This window comes from Lynx canadensis, chromosome B1 (genome assembly GCF_007474595.2).
Source record: "Lynx canadensis isolate LIC74 chromosome B1, mLynCan4.pri.v2, whole genome shotgun sequence".
NCBI classification, from domain to species: Eukaryota; Metazoa; Chordata; class Mammalia; order Carnivora; family Felidae; genus Lynx; species Lynx canadensis.
In genome coordinates this window covers 39,247,752-39,270,724 of record NC_044306.2, presented here as the reverse complement: position 1 = coordinate 39,270,724, position 22,973 = coordinate 39,247,752, and positions in this window count along the sequence as shown.

Genomic DNA, 22,973 nt, shown 5'->3' with positions numbered 1-22,973 from the left:
AAAAAATGATCTCATTGAGACTGGAATGTTAGAAAAGGAACAAAGAGAATGACTTAAAGAATGTAAAACTAAAGATGTAACCTGTAAATATCACAGAGATAAAGCAAAAATATCATGACTTGAGCACATATTGGTCCCTAATTCACAATGCCTTGCTGCGTCCCTTGAGATGTCTCCTCCTTGTAGAAACTTGCTACTCCTTCAGTTTCTGTGAATGTCCATTCTCCCGGTCTTCCTTATCTTTCTAATCAGCCTTCTCTGTTTATTCATAGGCTGTTCATCTTCCACTTTAAATGCTAGGTTTCCTAAGTCCACTACTCCTCTGATTCTAACAATTCTAATGGACTCTGCTTGTGTGATTTCATCTACTTGCATTTTTTGACACTACTTGTATGTGGATGCCTCCTAAATCTGTATGTGGAGCCCAGACACCTTTCCTGAAATTTAGATTTGGATGATACAATGCCTGATGGACATGTCCACTTGAGCATCCACCTGAATGCCATCTCAGCAAAGCACAAACAGAATTAACATTTTCTACTTTATTTCAATCTCTTTTAGTTGGTTATATCAACCAGTCCCTCAAGTTATTCTTGGCATTTCCCTTTTCTTTACTATTTCTCATCCCATGTTAATTCTAATCTGGCCATGTCAATTTCTTTTTGTTTTTGTTTTTTTTTAATGTTTTATTTATTTTTGAGAGGTCAGAGAGAGAAAGAGACAGAGGATATGAAGCAGGCTCTGTACTGACAGCAGAAAGCCCAAGGTGAGGCTCAAACCCATGAACCATGAGATCATGACCTGAGCCGAAGTTAGACACTTAACCGAGCCACCCAGGCGCCCAAGCCCATCTCAATTCTAATGCATGGCATTTCTCAATTCATCACAGGATTTCCAGCTGTGCTGTCATCAATACAGAATTTCATCATATCTTTCTGAATTTCTAATTGATCTACACTCCCAAGTGGTCTTCTTTCTTCCCATTTTATTCTCTCCAAATCCATCATCTACACAGCAACAGAAACGAATATATTATATATTTTAAACTAACTGTGTTATTACATGTCAAAATCCATCACTGAGAGGGTAAAGTCAAAGCTCTCTATCCCTGAGGTGGGCTCCTGCCTCCCTCTCCAGCTCATCCCTTATACTATCTGCCTCACATTTTTGGCTTCAACAACACAATAATCTATCTAGTTTCTTGCATCACCATGCTATTTTTTTTTTTTTTTTTGGCTTCTCCATCTTTGTACATGCCATCTCCTTTTCTGGAGTGCCCTTCCCTTTCTTCTCTCTACACTGTTCCCTCCTATTCTCCTCCACCAAAACAAAACAAAACAAAACAAAACAAAAATTAAATTAAAAAACAAACTAACAAACAAAAACCGCTAACTCATCATCATCCTTGCAGGCTCCTCTGCAAAGCCTATCGTGACCTCTCTTCTCCTCCACGACAGAGTTAGGTACCCCTTTTGAGTGTTCCTATAATGCCTGTTATGTACTGTTTGAAGCACTGATTCAATATTTTATAACATCAAGTTATAATAGGTCTTTTGCCCTGTGAGACTGTACTTTTCTTAAGGGAAAAATTAGTCTCATTCTTTGTTGCAACCTCAGAATATGGCAATGTACATGACAGCTAGTAGATACTTCATTAATATCTGAAAAACTAATGAAATAATTAATGTATAGAGACCACTTTTAGGCAACCACCTTGAAAAATGGAAACCTGAATAATGTAGAAGAGCCCACAGTGACTCCCAATCCCCTGGCTGAGTACAGACAGGCCATGAGGCAACCCACCTCAAAATATCCATAAACCAACCAATGGGTCTGAACACAAGTACCAAAAAAGAAAATTCCATGTTCCCATACCTCCTTACCTTCTTCCTTCAACTACAGCCTGCTATCATAACCTTGTGACAGAGTCTCTTCCTAGCTGTCCTGCCTGCTGCTCCCTTGCAGTGTAGTCAATAAACTTCTATTTCCTGTGTTCTGCTTTGGGTGAATTATTTCATTGCCCATGCCACCAGCCTTCACCTGATCAGGTCATCCCACATTTGGTGGCCCCCACATCTGATCAGAGGAGCCCACATCTGGTGGCCTGTACAGGGAGCCTTTGTGGTCTCCCACATTTGGTGGCCCATATGGGAAACCTTGCCAGCCAGGAGATCTCCCTTGATTCTCCAAGAATTTCTCTGGACTTTCCCTCAGTGGGCCAACTCTAGTACTCCTTGGGGAACTGATGACTTCTGGCCAAGGCTACTCCTCAGTGAGGATCCAAAGACCCAGGGGGAACCATTGGACTGCCCTTGCCCAAAAGGGTTAGGGATTTCCCCTTTTGCCCTTTGGAGGGATCCTTCCCTCCTTCTCCTTTCTCTTTTTGGCTCTTTGGCAACCTAAACATAGAGCTTCCCAGACAACTGAAGATCTCTGGCCAGGACAGCTTCCTGGTGTGTTCTGAAGGTCTGAGAGCAAACAGGTTGGACTGTCCATGCCTATGAGAGCAAAGGACCCCTTTCCTCTGCTTTACCACTTTATCCCCTAAGGTCTGTTCTCAATGTGTGGTGCAGCTGACGGTGGCAACATGACCAGGACTCAGTTCGGACACTTTCCTGACACTGTTTGACTCTTAGCTGCCTTACTTCTTTCAGCTCCCTCCCCTTTTTCCATTGTTCCCATGGATCCCGATGCCACCTTGAACTACAGGTAAACACATTCCTATGCATCTGAGTGGTGAATCCTCCCCATTCCTTTTCTGACTGGGTTCTGCCACTCCGCTTCTGGCGCTTCCTGTTGCAGGGGACACCCCAACAGGAAGTGCCATCACTATTTGCATCACCCTCTTCTTGGTGAGACACTCCAGTAGAGTCAGTCACCCAGTATAAAGTCTGGTCCTTTTTCAGGTCAGTGAGATGCTCTCACTAAAATTGTAACTGCTAGTCAGAACTCCATTCCTTTTGGTGGGGCCCTCCTTTGGGAATAGGCAGCCAGTATTTCCCACTATGGGACAAATCCCTTCTATTCCTTCAGACTCACCCTTGGGCTATATTCTTAAAAACTCAAACAAATTTGACCCCCAAGTCCTGAGGAAAAAAATATCTCATCATTTTATGTAATGTTTCCTGGTCTTAGTACAAACTCCCAGATTAAGAGGTATCTTCTTTTCTTCCTTGCTTTCTTTCTTTCTCTCTTTCTTTCTTTCCTTCTTTCTTTTGAGAATGAGAGGGGGGGAGAGAGAGAGAGAGAGAGAGAGAGAGAATCTTAGGTGGGTTTTAAGCTCAGTGTGGAGCCTGATGCGGGGCTCAATTTCATGACTGTGAGATCATGACTTGATTCAAAATCAAGAGTCAGTCACTTAACCGAGTGAGCCACCCAGACATCCCAGAACTCTTTCCTACAATACTATTTTCCAGCTTGACCTCTTTTGCTGGAACTCATCCAAATGGCCGGAGGTCTCATATGTGCAAGCCTTCAAGACATTGTCCCCAAACCCTTACCTCTGCAAAAACTGTAGATTATGTCTTGCTCAGTTTCGTGGCCCATCTGACCCTGAGAAGAGCTATCAAACCTGAAACTTTAAAGTTTTGCTAAGTTAAATGGTAAGTTGGATTGAATTAGTTGGATACTTAAGTTTTTTCCAAATAAACAAAATACTTAAACATAAATTACTAAATGTAAAGTTTCTCTGCTTTTGGCTTCTTATTGTAGAGAAACTAAGTTACTTGGGTCTGTTGGAAAATATACTTTGTGCTTAATAGATTCATAAATTTGCTATCTAAAGAATTCTGGTGTAACACTTCACAATTGGTCACTACTTAGTTTTCACTGGAGACTAAGGTTGCTAAGAGTTAAAATTCTGCTAAATGTAAAGACTGAAGGAAATAAGGAAAGCAACTCTGGTATGGATGAAAGCAGGAGATGTGTAAGAAATATACAGGGAATGGGAATACATTTTGTTGAAGGTAAAAGAAAGTAATTTTGTCCTAGAATTAGACCGGTTATTTGGAGAGAAAAGGCTTGGGACAAAATCTGAATATAAAAGAAAGTTGTAGAAGGTTTGGGAGGGAAGGTTTTAGAATTTTAATATGTGATCAGGATGGACTAAGATTGAAATGAATGGATTTTAAGAGTACACTGATATAAGATTGACTCTGTGTTAAAAAGACAAGTTTCCTTGGATCGTTGGTCTGCTCTTGATAAAAAAAAAACAAAAAACAAAAAATGTAAACAAAAGGTTTTTTTTTTTCTCTTTTGTCTGCCCAGAAAACCAAAGTTTCTGTTTTGTCTTTATCAAGTCTTTGATGATCCCTAATCCTCTTTTTTTTTTTAATGTTTATTTTTGAGAGAGACAGACAGAACACAAGTGGGGGAGGAGCAGAGAGAGGGAGACACAGAATCCAAAGCAGGATCCAGTCTCTGAGCTGTCAGCACAGAACCTGATGTGGGGCTCAAACTCCCCAACCATGAGATCATGACCTGAACTGAAGTCAGAAGCTTAACCGACTGAACCAACCAAGTACCATCCCTAATCCTCTTTAGGCATGTGCTTTGTAACTTTCTGAAGTTTTAACAAAATTCTTTGAGATTTGAATTGTAAATGAAGTATTTTTGACTAATTAGGCTTTTTAATTTGATATATTAAGTTACTCTAGAAGCATGGTTTAACAAATACTGTTATGCCTTAGGTTATGTTGTTTGGGTAAATACTATAGCTATTCTAGAGATTGTATGCAATTCCTGAAGTTTTAACATGTTTTGGTATTTCTCCTATCAGATCTTTAAACATGTCCATTTTTTAGTCTTTTGTCATTTATAGTTATTGTTCTTATTCTTTTGCAAAATGAGTTTCATCTTCAAGGAGATTCATAAAAAGGACTTTTGACAAATGCAGTATTTGATATCTTTAAGATCATAAAACTAAAATGGATAGGAATTTCCAGAACTAACTAAAAGCTGCATTCAAACTGAACAAGAACTAGTGACATGGTACTAGTAACATAGTAACCAAATGAATTAAGGAAGATGATTAAAGTTTTTATGACTCTTCTTCGAAACATTGCTGGTTCTCTAATATTTGCTCTTCCAGATTAAGGAAGTTTTCTCTTAAGATATTCATGACAGGCAGAATATGATAAAATTTTCCTTTGTGAACAAGTTGAAGTATTTCACTTTTCTCTCTACCTGCACCCTCCAGAATTCAGAAAAGTCTCAGTGAGTATTCTTTCTTTCATGACAGTTATAGTTATCTGCATAAGTTCAACAATAATCTGTTTTCCTTGTAACAGGACAACACTAGAAACACTGGTTATATTACCAAGGCTTGGACAGGAATGTCATATTTGAGAGACATGCATAGACTCAGATATGAACAGACAGCTTTAAGGATCTAAGGTTGACTTTATGGAGCCAATAGAGCCCAGTGGAAATGTTGGCCTGAAATCTCGCTTACAGAGTTCCCAGAAGCCTTACCAAGTGAGTAAAGAATGTCACTTCCTGGCAGGTGCAGGAACCTCAGGATATTTTGGGAAACTCAAGAAGAAGAATGCACCCCAATATACAGGCATTGCAGACAAGTCTGATGACAAATATTTGGCTTAGATTCTGGAGTTAGGAGGCTATTAAAAATTCAATCTAGAGATTCCTTATAAAATGTTCTAGCAAGACCTAAATGTGAAACAGGAAACCATCAAAATCCAGCAAAAGAAAACAGGCAGTAATCTCTTCGACCTCAACTCTGCAGCAATTTCTTACCTGACATGTCTCCAGAGACAAGGGAAATAAAAGCAGAAATGAACTACTGGGACCTCATCAGGATAAAAACTTCTGCACAGCAAAGGAAACAATCAACAAAACTAAACCAACTGAACAGAATGGGAGAGATATTTGCAAATGACATACCAGATAAAGGGTTAGTATCCAAAATCTATAAAGAATTTACCAAATTCAACACCCCAAAAACAAATAATCCAGTGAAGGAATAGGCAGAAGACATGAATAGACACTTTTTCTAAAGAAGACATCCAGATGGCTAACAAATGGATGAAAAGATGTTCAACATCACTCATCATCAGGGAAATACAAATCAAAACCACAATGAGATACCACCTCATCCAATCAGAATGGCTAAAATTAACAACTCAGGCAACAACAGATGTTGATGAGGATGTGGAGAAAGGGGAACCTTTTTGTACTGTTAGTGGAAATGTGAACTGGTGCAGTCACTCTGGAAAAGTGTGGAGGTTCCTCAAAAAATTAAAAACAGAACTACCATACAAGCCAGCAATTGCACTATTATCCAAAGGATGCAAAAATGCTGATTCAAAGGAGCACATGCACTCCAATGTTTATAGTAGCACTATCAGCAAAAGCCAAATTATGGGAAAAGGCCAAATGTCCATCTACTGATGAATGGATAAAGATTTGTGGTATATATATATATGTGTGTGTATACACACACATATATACATAGATACTACACACATATACATACATACATACATATATACATACATAAAATGAAATACTACTCAGCAATGAAAAAGAATGGAATCTTGCCATTTGCCATTTGTAACAACATGCAAAAGCCAAATTATAGGAAAAGGCCAAATGTCCATCTACTGATGAATGGATAAAGATTTGTGGTATACATATATGTGTGTGTATACACACACATATATACATAGATACTACACACATATACATACATACATACATATATACATACATAAAATGAAATACTACTCAGCAATGAAAAAGAATGGAATCTTGCCATTTGCCATTTGTAACAACATGCAAAAGCCAAATTATAGGAAAAGGCCAAATGTCCATCTACTGATGAATGGATAAAGATTTGTGGTATACATATATGTGTGTGTATACACACACATATATACATAGATACTACACACATATACATACATACATACATACATACATAAAATGAAATACTACTCAGCAATGAAAAAGAATGGAACCTTGCCATTTGCAACAACATGGATGAAACTGGAGTGTGGAATTTGAAAAACATGACAGATGAACATAGGGGAAGGGAAGGAAAAATAAGATAAAAACAGGGAGGCAAACCATAAGACTCTTACATACAGAGAGCAAACTGAGGGCTGCTGGAGGAGAGGTGGGTGGGTGGATGGGTTAAATGGATGATGGGCATTAAGGAGGTCACTTGTTGAGATGAGCACTGGGTGTTATACGTAAGAGATGAATCACTGCATTCTACTCCTGAAACCAAGGCTACACTGTATGTTACCTAACTTGAATAATAATAATAAAACCTGAAAATAAATTTTTAAAAATCTATATGGCCAATCACTATTCTGGCTGAGCTTATGTAAACAATTAGGCCAAGTTTGTTAAAATTGGACTTGTTTTTTATTTCAACGTTTTTTTTTTGTTTGTTTGTTTTTTTTATTTATTTTTGGGACAGAGAGAGACAGAGCATGAACGGGGGAGGGGCAGAGAGAGAGGGAGACACAGAATCGGAAACAGGCTCCAGGCTCCGAGCCATCAGCCCAGAGCCTGACGCGGGGCTCGAACTCACGGACCTTGAGATCGTGACCTGGCTGAAGTCGGACGCTTAACCGACTGCGCCACCCAGGCGCCCCTGGACTTGTTTCTTAAATGAATTAATCTTGATTTGACTATCTTTGATAAAAATAAGGGTGATTATAGCAAAAATGTTTCAATAACATCTTTGTAGATATTAGATTTTAATGCTATTTTTCATAAACTAGACTAGATTCTGAATTCTTCTGGTTTCCTCAAATATCTAGCTATGGTTCTCCAAACTAAGGTTTCCAATCTTCTTCCATTCTCTTAAAGTCATTGCAAACTAAAACTGCCCTTATGCCTGGATCTGACCTTTGCACTTCTGTAGAGTATAACTTTTCAGAGGTTATTGATCTTGTTTATTCTGTCAGATCAGACTTAAGTGATTCTCCTGTTGATATTGCAGATGACAACTGGTTTGTCAACTAGTACTGATAGCACTAGTTTCATGGAAAAAAAGATAAGAAAAGCTGGGTATGCTATAGTCTGTCTATCTGCGACTATTGACGCCAAAGCCCTCCCAGCAAATATGTCTGCCCCAAAAGTGGAGTTAATATTCATAAATCTCTAAATGAATTTGCAGACCATATCTTCCAAACCTGATATGACAGTTACTAACAACCCACCCCATATAAGCCCAGGAGACATGGTTTATTTAAAGGATTGGAAGTCTAGCACAGCAGGGGATTTTACTCCAAAATGGAAGTGCCCCTACCTGGTCATATTATGTACTCTCATGGCCATAAAATTAGGCTATTCCTCATGGATTCATATATCAAGAATTAAACCTGTACGTTCCCCACAGGAATCCATTGTGCCAGCTAATGCATCTTACTCCTGTGAACCTATGAAAGACCTCAAACTTCTCTTCAAATGACAATGATGGTTTTGCATCTCTTTTTCATTCTCTTTTCCCCAATTTGTACTGACAATTCCTTCTTACAATGGGCACAGCATTATGCTGAACTTCAAAATCAAACAGCTTGCTGGATATGTGGAATTCTGCCTGTGTCAAGCACATCTGGTCTGCCTCAGTGGGTGTCCCCATTTCAGGGCACAGATTGGCATTCCTTATATAACTATGTATTAGATATGATCTATGACCCAAATACTGTTATGTTTCATGATAGGTCTATAACAAAACAAAATATTACCCTCTGGCCTATGATCAGTGCTACCTGGAATCCTCCAGTCCATAATCAGGCCTTTTCATACTCTCAAACCATTAAGGTTCTGACTGAATTCACTCACCCACAAATAAACGGGGCCAGAAGATGCCTAAGTTATGAAACCCAGCTTCTCAGCAGACACCAGATGGATGTATCAAATCTGGGATGAACATTTATGGCTTACCCCCACAATTGGACAGTTAAGTCAAAAGGCAATTATATGCTGGGAAAAAGAAACTATACTTATGATACATGGGCAAACAGCACATGACAGTTAAGATGGCTGTCATCAAAACTATGCTCACAAATCATTGCTCTTCAGGCCACAGTTGGTTTGCTATTGATGGGGCAAGGAAGCCCAGAATTAGATGGCTGGCTTCTAACAGGACCCAATGGTTATGGGGCTCTAACCTGTGGCCATGGCTTCCCCCAGGCTAGATAGGCCACTGTACTCTGGGTTTTGCCTGGTGCATAGATGCATTATCAAAACCATTACCAATCCAGCCAATCTTCCAAATTTAAAACAATGGTGGATGTGTTCTGTGTTGGTATGACCACCTCACATCCATCTTTATTCCGTCTTTAGGACTGGAAGATGTCACTTGGCACATGAAGATTTTACTTTTTAAAAAAAAAATTTTTTTTTAACGTTTATTCCTTTTTGAGAACAGAGAGAGACAGAGAGTGGGAGAGGGGCAGAGAGAGAGGGAGACACAGAATCTCAAGCAGGCTTCGGGCTTTGAGCTGTCAGCACAGAGCCCAATGTGGGGCTTGAACTCACAAACCATGAGATCATGACCTGAGCTGAAGGTGGACGCTTAACCGACTGAGCCACCCAAGTGCCCCAGCACATGGAAGCTTTTAATACGTACACAGTCAAAGCCCTAAATGACACTCAAAATAGCATTTCCCTATTAAATACTGAAGTAACACAAATACATAAAGCAGTTTTACAAAATAAAATGGTGCTAGATATTTTAACTGCTGCACAAAGTGGAACGTGTGCTATCATAAAAACGGAATGCTGTGTATACATTCCAGAATGCCACATAAATGTTTCTAGGTTTCTGACATGGACACTCAAACTGGTACTCTAAAAGACTCCTCCCTTTCTTTTACTGACTCCTCCCTTTCTTTTACTCCTAGACAGGACGATTTTTGTCAACAATCAAAGGACTCTTATTTGGACTTCTTTTCTTCTTGCTATTCTAATCATGTTTTGCTGTTTTCTCCCATTGCTCTTCACCTGGTGCCAAGACTCCTTCACTGCTATAACTTCAAAATGATAGATGATCCTCTCTGTTCAAGGAGATTCCCATATGTTATCAACTCTGGACACAACTGCCACGGCTTTCCATAGCTTCTATTAAATTCCCAACTGATCAATGTTGACCCATAGGTACAGACATCTTTATGCCTCTCATTCAGCATGAAGCAGTTACAGAAGATAAGGCCTTCCACCCTCAGCAACCTTTAAGATTTAAGGGTCAAAATCATTCAGTGGGGAATGTAGAAGCCCCTTTTAGGCAATCAACTTGAACAATGGAAACCTGAATAAGGTAGGAGGACCTACAGTTCCCCTAGCTCCCTGGCTGAATACAAACAGGCCCATTAGACGACCCACATCAAAATATCCATAAGCCCTACCTGACCAATGGGTCACTCACACCTGGACATGGATATCAAAAAAGGAAAATTGCATGTGTTCTCATACCTCCTCACCTTCCCCTTTAACTACAGCTCCCCCCCCCCCCCCCCTCACTGCCTCCTGGCAGACAGTCCCTCTCTCACTGTCCTGTCCCCTGTTCCTTTGCAGTGTATTCAAATAAGCTTCTATCTCCTCTGTTGTACCTTGAGTGAATTCTTTCACCTCTCATACCACTGGCCTCTACCTGATTGGGTGGCCCCAATTTGGTGGCCCCGCCCTTTTATCTGATCAGGATGGCCCATACAGGAAGCCTTTGTGGCCCCCCACATAATAGATTACCTTTACAAACCCTGGAATCATGTTTTGGTACCAAGATGCTAACCCTCTCATTGTTCCCTATCACCACCCTGACAGTTTATGAAAAATGGCTCTACCTTCTAACAATCTTATGGTTAAGATTTACAATGCTACCAAAATATACTTCTAACAGTACTTTAAAAGCTAAGCTTACATAATTGACCCATCAGTATCAGAAGTGTAGCTGAAAAAGGACTATACTTTGTCTAAAATTAAGAAAGCAACTCTAATACTGACCTGTGGGCTCACTGGATAATCAGAGTATGTCCAAGATTGAAAAGCAAAATAAGAAGGAAAACTAAGACACATTAAAATAAAATATCCAATATGTTGCAATCTTTGGGTTGAAATTAGAGCAGGTGAGGAGAGTTGAAAAGATCAGTTGTTAAACTATAGGAGAGATGAATCATGAGGAAGGGAGAGTGGAATAGATAGTACAGTGTGGTAAATAATTTTGCTTTAAACACTCAAAAAAGAAAGGAGTTCTTACCACATGCAATGACAGTGGCTCAACTTTCAAAAGTATTTTAAGTTCCCTGAATTGACATGCTCCATATTTAGTGGTTTAACCTTTTTGGGGGGGCTATTTTGAAATTCTGAGTGGAATCACAAAGTAAAGCTAAAGACCACTCACTACATAAAGTGCCAGAATGCCAGTCTACCAAGTAGGATTCACAGGGACCCAAATATTCCATCTTTCCCCATGAAAGTGGAACAGTGAAAACTACTTCACTTGCCACTGTGCAAAATGCTGTTGGACCTCTGGAATGACCAAATACCCAGAAAGATAAATTTTAGAAAGTTATTTATTTATTTTAATTAAAGATAATACTGAATTAAGATGACCAAATACCCAGAAAGGGAAATTTTAGAAAGTTATTTATTTAGTTTAATTAAAGAAAAAATCGAATTCTTTATTTTCATTAATCATCTGTATGAATATGGGTCCTTAGAGAAAATCTGTCTATTGGTGGAATCTGGGCTCTCAGAGCAAATGTTACCAGGTAAAAAGACTTTTTTCTCATTATTTAATAAACTGTTTCTTTCTATGGGCTATAGCTTACAAATATTCTGGTATAATAAAGATGACAGAATGTGCTATAGTGCAATAATATAAAGTTTCTTAGGCACAAATATTATATTTGAATTGCAAGCATATAATTGGCTTTTGTCAAGGTAACTTGAAGGATTGGTGGGTTATTTTTATGCATGAGCTGTGTTGCTCGTGCTTAACTGGTTCTTCTCAATGAGAGCCATGACCATTACCCTCACGATAGCTGGTGTCCTCTGGTCCTTCTTAGCTTGTGGAATGATATACACTCTGGTTTCTTCTGTTCTGTTAAACTCATTGGAATCCCCAATGGAACCACTTCCTTCCTCTCCCTGGGGACATGCCAGCTATTGGCCTCAGGCCAATGTCACCTCCCTCCTGCACTGGCACTACATGCTCTCCTCTGCCCAGAATGGTGGGAGCTGTATTCATTGCAGCTAGTAGCCTCTCCTTCCCCAAATGGTTATCAGTGTGACAATAGACAAAACTGGGACTGGCTTCTGTTTTCCCACATCTAGTGTGTTTGTGTTGTCAGGGGACTAACTTCATTAAAGAACAAAATAAACTTTTTGCAGCTCCACTTTTGGAAGTAGTGAGTTGGTCATTAACTAAAACACCTATGCTTCTGGAAATGAGTCCCTACAACCTGAACACTACTCTTTTGTAGAAATGGCCTATGATAGAGAGATGACAGTTTGGAGCAGCATAAAGACTAAATGAAGAATGTAAGGAGGAGTAGGGATACCTGGAAGCTTATCTTGGCTCTTACAGAACAAATAAGGGGTCCAGGGCTCAGTCACTCCTCTCTCCAGCCTCAGTTTCCTCACCTATATCATGAAGGATATAAATCCTTTTAGGAGTCTAAAAGTTTAAAATTCTAGGGACACCTTGGTGGCTCAGTCGGTTAAGCATATGACTCTTGCTTTCAGCTCAGGTCATGATCTCACAGTTTGTGAGATCGAGCCCCATATCAGGCTCTACCCTGGCAGTGGGAGCCTGCTTGGAAATCTCTCTCTCCCTGTCTGCTATCCCCTGCTCATGCTCTCTCTTTCTTTCAAAATAAATAAATAAACATTTAAAAAATAAAAATAAAAATAAATAAAAGTTCAAATTTCTACAGTTTTATAAATCTTGAGAAGTAGAGAACTAATTAGGCTGATAATTTGAGTTAAGTATAATTAAAGGCAAATGCAATAAATTTCCAACTTTTAATCACTCTTCTATACATATAATAAAGAATAAATAGAGAATATTTTGAAAATGCCAATAGTCTGGTTTTTCTAGCCCATGATAAGATATATCCAGTTGTCAATCTATTTATTTTTCTTTTCACAAATCAAGCACCTAATGGTGTGGACAAACTAGAAGTTCTAGTTGTATCAATAGGAACAGAGATATGTTCCTATAACCATTTAACTTTTTTTTTTTGTTGTTAAAGATGGATCTGATCCAAAACCAGGCCATTTAGATTTAGTGTTGAAGTGTCAAACATTTATCAGCAATGGCAGTTTGCTAGATCCTCGCTCAGAACAAGGGTCTGAGAGGATATAAAGGTCCTTTCAGTGTTTGTTATGATGATGCACCTAGATGAATTTCAAAACTACTCTGCCATCTGCCAAAGGTCAAAAGATGTCAGATCTGGACCCTATCATACAGTGATTAGTGAGTGGCTAGTGATATGTGAGGCTTTGGAGACTGGAACCCTCAGTAGGTTTCCAACACTTGAATATTGTTGGAATATTCCCACCTTGTCTCTTAGCACTTCCAAAGTGAGCAGTACAAATGCATGGGCACCCATGTGGAACTGAGCTATTTGAATTATTCTCAGGTATAAGTTTCTAGGATCTGATCCAACAGTCAAAAAAATATGTGCTGAGTGCCAATACGTTCTAAGTACAGTGCTAGGTGGGAGAGTATGTAAAAAAAAAAAAAAAAAAAAGCAAGATCGATAAGGCTTTTGCCCTCAAGTTTTCAGTAGAGTGGGAAAGGGTAACATTCTTTAGATTGATGTAATAAAGATTTCAAGTAGATTTCTACCGGACTCCTATAGCAGAAGACCAGGATTATTTGGGCAAAAAAATATCGTTCAAATTTTAAATGTCCTGGTCACCACCTACACTACTAAAAGGCCCATTGGTGGGGTACCTGGGTGGCTCAGTCAATTGAGTGCCTAACTTCAGCTCAGGTCATGCATGATCTCATGGCTCGTGAGTTCAAGCCCCGCATTGGGCTCACTGTCGTCAGCACAGAGCCCACTTTAGATCCTCTGTCCCCCTCCCCCCCGCCCTTCCCTTGTTCACACACTCTCTCTCAAAAATGAATAAATATTTATTTAAAAAATAAAATTCCCAGTGGTTACAGAAATGTCACAGGATTGATTTAAGTATTCAAAACACTGATGAGGTAGAATCTTTCCTCATCTGTCTAGGAGAATTATCTTGCTCAGGCTTCTTTGCTCTCTCTTCTGTCTTTGCCTGGCTCTATTTTTGTCCTCTGCCTACCATATAGTCTGGAATGGAAAAAATGATTAAATGACCTCATTTTATTAACTCCATTCTAGAGGCCTATATACCTTGAGATTTGCATGGTTCTAGATCACATAGCATGGATAAACAACAGAATGTAGGCACACATGCAGACAGAAATGATATGTAAAATGGACGCAGCAAATATTCACATGGACTTTGTCATTCCTCACTATTTTTTTTCTTTCTCCAAGTGGATGTGGTCCTGAGGAAAAGGGTCGAGAGACTACTACCTTCTGTGGACTTATATACTGTTTAGGAAGCAATTCACATATTCTTCAGTTAAAAAAAAAAAGCTTACATTAAGTGTTTACTGTGTGCCAGGCACCACATGTCTTCCATGTTTTAATTCATTTAACCATCATAGGAAATCTTTTGTTATCTCCATGTTACAGAAGAGTAAAGTGAGACAAAGAAGTTACTTGCCCAAGATTACACAGCTAAAGAATGGTAGAGCCAGGTTACCAATCCAGACCATTGGACACCCAACTTTATGTCCTTAACTAGAACACGTTCTATCACCCTAGAATGAAAAACTGATTGGGAATCTTCTTTGTCACATTTCACATTCACCTTGAATTTGTGTCAACAATGTGGCAATCTTAAAGTATGCTTGGCATGCACAGAAGCTAACTATCTGCAGTGCTGGCCTCCCCTGCCACAAAACAAGCATGTTCCTGAGTCACTCATGCAGTGAGCATCTGGCTGGAACTTATGCCTTCTGAAACAGCATGTCTGTCTAGAAGTGGAGCTGTCTAACAGGCTTTTCAACTGACATCACACAGGGAAATAAATATTTAAGGCATCTCTGTACTTTTTTAACTTCTTTGAAAATGGTGTTATTTAAGTGGTTATGAAACATGCCTTGAAAATTATTCTCTTTGATTTAAATACTTAATAATGTACTTAATGAAGTGTTCCATTTTTAGAGTCATTGCATAATGTCTTACCTATTAAGTGTGTTTCATAATTTGGATTGTGGAATAGTCAATTGATATAATGCTTTTGAAAGGGAAACTGTTCTCTAAAAATCATAAACATATTTATATAATCATCTCCTGCTTTTTGGCCTCCATGGGATAAATCTATTCTGTCTTAGGTTGTTATTTAAACTGTTTATATGTGTAAGACTTGTCTCTACATCCAGTCACTAAACTCCTTAAAGACATTTCAAGACATCTGGGGACACAGTAAGTGTCCCCTAATACATATAATACCTAATACATATTGCTGCCAAACTTAACAGAAAATATACAGATACTAAATTATCATTAGGTACTAAAATTCAAACCATAGATGACAAATAAAACTTCAGAAATAATTTTGAAAACTAATAGTCTCTTTTATTCCCCAAGGCATTGCAAGTCTCCTTTTTAATTTATGTTTTAAAGTTAAAATTAAATGGTCCATCTTTGTGAATATATTGGAGTAGTTATTGTAAAAAGGTATCTTTTTAAATATCAAAAAATAATGTGAGTTTCTGAAAGACATTAAATCCCATCATAAAATATGCTAGCTTTTCTCACAGCAGAATTTAACATAAGTAAATAAAGTAGTCAGGACTTCTATTCTGTTTTAATCTTTACAAAGAGAGTAGTTTCTATTCCCATTCATGTTGCACCCTGGCTTCCCAACCCTGTTAGTATTGGCAGCATTGAGAGTGGCATTTAAAGGAGGGCTGTCTAAACACAATCCAGTCCTTTGTCTACGGCTTTACAAAGAAGCAGAGCTGCGTATAAAATCTAAATCTTTGAGCTGGAAGTGTCAGCTATCACTGTCTCTTATTGTGGAACCAAGAACTTTCGTTTCAATTCTTGGGCTGGTAGAACTTGCAGGTTATCGACAGAGTCTTGTTATTAAATAGGGCTTTTTGCATTACTGGATATCAGCTTAGAAACTAGTAGACAAATAGCCTTGATGGATGACAAGTGATGGATGGCTATGGAGAAAACAAAGGCAAGAAGGCCTTAAAGACAATGCATATTTTATAAAATGCCTCCCTTGAAACATGGCCATGCAGTTTTGGAGAAGAGGGAAATGGATCATACTTTGCATACAGTAAGAAGTGCACTTTCACCTGTATGCACACACAAGCACGGGCAGGGATAAAAAAAAAAAAAAAAGCAGGATATAGGTGAGGAGGGTGACAGAAAAGAGGTGAAAGACAAGCTAGTGGAAGAAAAAAGGACAGACATGCCCAAAAATTCCCAAAGGAAGGTATTTCCAGGCCTCAAGTTTTCTTATCTTTAAAGTGAGGAGATTAAGGGGCTCCTGGGTGGCTCAGTCAGTTAAGAATCTGACTCTTGGTTTCAGCTCAGGTCATGATCTCTCCATTCATGGGTTTGAGCCCCATGTCAGGCTCTGTGCTGACAGGGCAGAGCCTGCTTAGGATTCTCTCTCTTTCCTCTCTCTCTCTGCCCCTCCCCCACTCATGTGCTCTTTCTCTCAACATAAATAAATGAATAAATTTTAAAAAATAGTAAAATGAGGAGAATGAATTATGTCTTTCTTTGATAGCAATTCACAGAACCTAACTCTAGCTGGCTAATGCAGGAGCAAGAATATACTAGAAAGATGCTGGGATATGTATCCAAAGGAAGTCTGAAAACCTAGGCCCCAGAAAAGGGGACCAGGAACCTAAGCAGGTAGATTTGTGAATTTTCTTTCTAGAATGTTGCTTTGCACACAATTCAGTAGCAAGGGGCCTCTCCTCAACACCCCTGTCCCCACAAAAAGCTCTGTGTTTCTTAATTCAAAAGTTCCAATTTCTGGGGGAAACATCTGATTAGCTCAGTTTGGCTCAGCCGTGCACACTTGGATTATTCATCTATGACCAGGGAGATAGGATCTTAAAAGTACAAACATAGCTGTTGGGTCCCACCCTGTGTCTTGGGTGGGAATAGAGGTTGGGGGGAGTAATTTCTGGAGAAAGGCAAATAAATGAGAGCTGAGTGACATTACCAGTATCTTTCAATTCTACCTAAAGTTCTACATAAACTACCATAGCTCACAAGAATATTAATATAAATAAGTAAAATAAATACCTTAATAGTACAACTAAAGTGGGATAAAGGTTGATCAGGAAGGACTTCTTAGAAAAGAGACAGTTTGAATGGCAATTTAAAGGGATCTGGTTTGGTGAGGTACTGCCTATTTCAGATAGCAAGGAGAGCACGCACAGAGGTTCAAGACAAGAGTAGACAAGCCATGTTTTGAGGAGAGGAACTACTTTGCTGACTAGTCCAAAAGATTAAAGCCTGAAATTCACGAGTATTTAAGTAAATTAGGTTAAAGGCGAGCTGATTTTTCAGGAGCCTGGGGTTGGGAGGCAGCCTGGAGGAGAGGAAAAGCGTGTTACAGAAAGAGCAGGAGTGGGAGCCTGGGAGCCTGGCTTCTGCCATGAATCATCATTTTTTCTGTGGATAATCAGGTCCTCTGGCCTTAGTGTATTCACCTGTAAAGGAGGTCTATGATTCTACCACTGGCAATTGTGTTTTATTTATTCATTCAAAAACTATTTTTTGAGCAACTACTATGTTCCAGGAAGAAAGCTAAGTGCTGACAGTTCAACAATGAAGAAAACAAAGTGCATTCTCTGATGGAGCCACATACCCAGTTGATAAAGTAATTATCAAAACAATATTGATTCAGACTCACAATGATGATAAACCTTGCCGTATTTCCTTGCTCCTGCATTTCCTGTACACACTTCCTTTCACAGAGCTGCTTCTTGGGGTTACATTGTTCCTTTGCTAACTCTCCCTGCCATATCAGATGGTATTGTCATTATCACAAAATACTTAACAGACGCATAAATGGAGTGTGTGAAGAGTCCCGATAATAACACCACACTTTCTTTCCCAAGTTGTGAACAAGAGTAAAGCCAAGACAAGACAACAGTAAAGCAGATGAGAGACCTAGGTGACTCCTTAAGTACTGACAAATGCTAAGGCATTTGTCATATATTTACTGTGAAAAAGTCTTTTTGATAGTGAGTCCCAGAATTAGACACATTGTGTCAGTTCAGGCCCTCTACCTGGGGGGCCTGCCCTGTGTGGTTTCCTGATGGAGGAGAGGGCAGAACACTTGCTTCTTACCAACAGCTGGCTCCCAGGAGGATGGAGAAAGCCTGGTTTATGCATTTCCAGTTCCTCTCCTCAAGTCACAGTCTGTAAGTCACTCCTTCTCCGTGAACTTACTTGCTAATGATATATTATTATCTATTTTCTGACTTCTTTCCTATCTGGATAAAGGAAGAAAATTTTATTCCACTTCCCCAGCAGAAACAGGGCAGAAACAAGGACCCCATGAAACAATCCCTGTGCAGCACCGTTACACTTCCCCGGGCCTACAGTGGGCTCTGGTGAGCTTTTCCACCAAAAATTTGGAAATTAGGAAGACTGCTATCACAGGAGATGAGACACAGGCATATCTTTTGAAGGACAAATAAGTAACTACCAAGCCAGCAGTACTTGACTGAGCAAGTGGCTAGATCTGTGCTGTCAAATATGAAGGCTAGATGGAGTGATTTATATTTAAGTTAGTGAAAATTAAATAAAATTAAAAATTCAGTTCTTCAATCCCACTAATCACATTTCAAGTGCTCCATAGACAATGTGGCTAATGGCTGTTATGTTGGACAGTGCAGATGGACATTTTTATCATCACAGAAATCTTCACTGGCCAGTGTTGATCTAGAAAGGCTCCCATTAGTTGATAGAAGGGTTGGTCCATTGATTAACCTTTGAAGTACAGACAGTGGAGAGGCCTCAGGTCAAACTTGTCCTGGGAGAAAACAGATGGTACACTTAAAGGGTTAATAACAGATTATTTACAAAGTTGTGGATAGGGCTAAGCAAACCAACAAAAGAAGGTGAAGCATCTGGAGGCTTTGCACAGTGAAGAACCATCACCTTTGAGAGAGGAATGGCATTCTTGGACCTGACAGGCACTGCCAAATTGATGACCATTCAGTGGACAGTTGGGGAAATGCTCTGACTCTTTCTCTCCCTGTTCTTCAGCTATCTTGTTGGTGCCTTCACTGGCCTCCAGCTGGAAGCCAGAGGGCAAGAAAACCTGGGGTTGCAGGTTGCCAAGGAAGCTACATGGGGCACAGAGCCGGACAGAGAAGGAAAATGGAAAGAGAAGAGCAAAGGAGAGGAATCAGCTGTCCTTGCAATTGCTGCCCATGGCGGAGGGAGGTTTGGTTTAGCTAATAGTAGTGTGAACTTCAGGTGGGGCAGTCCTAATGTAGAAATGAACTGCTAGAGGGTTGCAGGGATGCTACCAATGGTTTGGCTTCCTATGTGGGTCTACTACAGAGATAAGAATATCCACTGCATGTGGTGCTCCTTTCTGTTCATGGGGTGGTTTTCTCTCTCACTGCAAATGAATATATTGGCAGCTTCGAAAACTTGGCCAGGTGTTTCTGAGCCTTGGACCATGTGGGGAGATAGCACAGCCCCTTGGCTTGACTTACAAGGAGTGGATATGCAGCCTGACCTGTCCTATGCAGTGGCCAATTTGGGATAGAATGTTTGCTATCATTTAATGAGTTTGGTTTCCAGGACATTCCTAAAGAATTCAAGAGATGTTTTTTTCTTGTTCAGTACTGTTTGAAATTAAGGAAAAAAATTAACAAATGAATAGTGACAGGCCAAAACTTTTAGCAATTTATTTTGATGTGTTTAGTTGAATCACAAATAATAAAGTACAGTTTTATAACTCAATTATGCTTTAAAAAACTCAATTATGCTTTGACTTTTACTTTTATTATAGCAGGAAAATTATAGAACACTTAGTAAGGAGAAATTCACCTACTATCCTAACTCATAAATTGTAATTTTTAAAAATTTGCTTCTCAGCTTTTTACCAGTTGTACAGTAAAGTCTTGTATTGTATTCTGTTCCTTAATGTGATTTCCTGTGCAGTAATTTTAATTTCTGCATAATATTCCTTCTATGATGTACCATAACATTCTCCATTAGTTAGCATTTAATTGCTTCCATTTTTCGTCATTAAAATTATTGCAGTGAACATCTATGAGAATATGGTTTTCTTATAGCTTATTTCCCTAAAATAGATTCTCAGAGGTAGAGTTATGGGCCAGAGGGCTTTAATATTTTTATAATTCTTTATATATTGCCAACTTGCCTTCTGAAGTATTATATAGCTTCATGAAGTCACCATTGACATAGGAGGTAGTATGATTCACAGAGCTGCCAGCAGAAAAAATTGTATTAGATATGCGAATTAACTAGGCAGAAAATGATGTTACTAAATCCAGTCTTGCATTTAAAAAGTATATCTGTTGCTATATTTGTTATTGTGGAATTCATATATATGTGTGTGTGTGTGTGTGTGTGTATGTACATAAGTGTGTGTGTGTGTGTGTGTGTGTGTGTGTGTGTGGTATTCTACATATATCCAACTTGAGGAGAATTGGTAACTCTAGAGGCAGAATAAACCTTGGCACCCCTGTATGTTTCCCAGAAATCCCCATAGGTGGCATGGCCTGTCGCTACAAGCCAAGATATGGGGACCAACTTCAGAGAGCAAGGATGCTTAGTCCCACAGCCTGCACATGCAAATCACCTACAACCTGCCTAAGGCATCCAAGACCTCTAGGCCTGTGTGAAGAGGGGCTACCCAACCCCAGCAGATCATCTTCCTAGAGCTAGGACTTCCCCAAATTGCAATTCTGCTGCAGAGTGAGGAAGGTCATTTTGAGTCAGACCCCTTGCAGAGCTATGCCAGGAGGATACATGGAGCCTTGGTGGGAGTCAGGTCTTTTATGTATTCTCAGCAGGATTCTTGGCCATGCCAGAAGGGCAAGGCTAACAAGTTCCTTGAAATATGGCTTTGGGGAAAGAGCAACTGTATTTTGGGGTGAGATGGACTTCACATCACTGTGGGTCCCCCTGAAGTCCCTGTGGGGGGCCCAGACCATCTCTACAAGTCCCAGATATGGAAGACCATCCCAAGGTGCCTGAACAGGAGTTCCAGCAGCTTTCCCATGTACAGTTTGCTCTGGTGCACCTGTCCCCAGGTATCAGGACTTCTTGGTCATTTATACTGGGTCTGTCCTTGTAGACCAAGCCATCTTCCTGGAATAGTCTTTCCCAGAACTGCATCATTGGTGAAAACACTTGAATGGTGGTTACCCTCAGAACCCAAAGGGCCTTATTGTCTTTATGGGACTAGGGGCCTCTCTTGCAACTTTATTTCCCAGGTGTCTCTCATACCACATATCCCAGGTCAGACCCAGAATGGCTTCTGAGATCCCATGAAATCTGGCATTAGAAGAAATAGCTATTATGTTGTAGAGCAGAGTGGATCCTGGCAGCCTAGTATGTCTCCCAGCAGTCCCTACCTGTGGCTCAGCCTATATCCACATGGTCTCGACTGAGGGACTGATCCTAGAGACCCTGCTGCAGGACGGGAGTTGCAACAGCATGTGCACAATGATCTCTGCCTACCTCCCCCACTGAGGTATCCAGGTCCTCTAGGCTTGCGTGAACAGGGTCACCCCAGCCCTATAGGTTGTCTTTGTAGATTTGGGGTTCCCTGCACTGCACTCTTGATGCAGAGTGGGGAAGTTCTTTGAGTCAGACTATTGATCTGTGCTGCTATTTGGGGAGGGGGTCAGTTTCCCCAGGTGTCTCTATTAGTGAAATTCCCAGTGGTGCCCAGGATGGCAAGGCTAGGGGGTTCCTTGTGATCAGTGTATAAGCAACTGAATTTTGGAGCAGGGTGGATCTTGGCATTGCTGTGAATCCCACAAAAGTCCCCATGGGGGACAAGGTCCATCCCTACAAGTCCTGGATCTAGGGTGTGTTGTTGCTGAATAACCAGTACTGGCACATGTGCAGTGCACTCTGCCAACCTGCCCCCAGGCATCTGGCCCCTTGGTCCCTCACCCAACAGGCCATATTCCTAGGGCAGACTTTCCCCCTGTGCCATTGATGAGGACATTTGAGTTGTGGTCACGTTCAGACACTGTATGGCCCTACTGTTCATACAGGGCTAGGCACCTGTCTGGTAGTCATGATTCCCAGGTGCTTTGTTTTGGAGACAAATTATTCTCAGAGACAGAGTTCATCTTTCCCAGCAATTTGTTTTAATACAGGATCACTGTGGGAATTTCACAAGCCAATAACATACAAGATGTCTCTTTTTTAAAAAAAAATTTTTTTAATGTTTATTTATTTTTGAGACAGAGAGAGACAGAGCATGAACGGGGGAGGGTTAGAGAGAGAGGGAGACACAGAATCTGAAGCAGGCTCCAGGCTCTGAGCTGTCAGCACAGAGCCCGACGTGGGGCTCAAACTCACGGACTGTGAGATCATGACCTGAGCCGAAGTCAAACGCTTAACCGACTGAGCCACCCAGGCGCCCCACAAGATGTCTCTTAATAAACCAATAAAGAAATGACATAGTCCAAATCAATGATAGTTTAATTATACTATTATTCCGGGAGAGGAAAGACTTAAGAATTAAAGTCCAAATTTACTTGAGGTGTACCTTTATATGATTTGGTATTTTGAAAAGATGGCTTAGCCAACAGAAAGCTGATGTCCAGCTGCCAGGACCACAGTAAAAGTCCCCTGTTGGTAGAACACATTGCTAGCAAATGATACCACTGGGATTGACAGGCA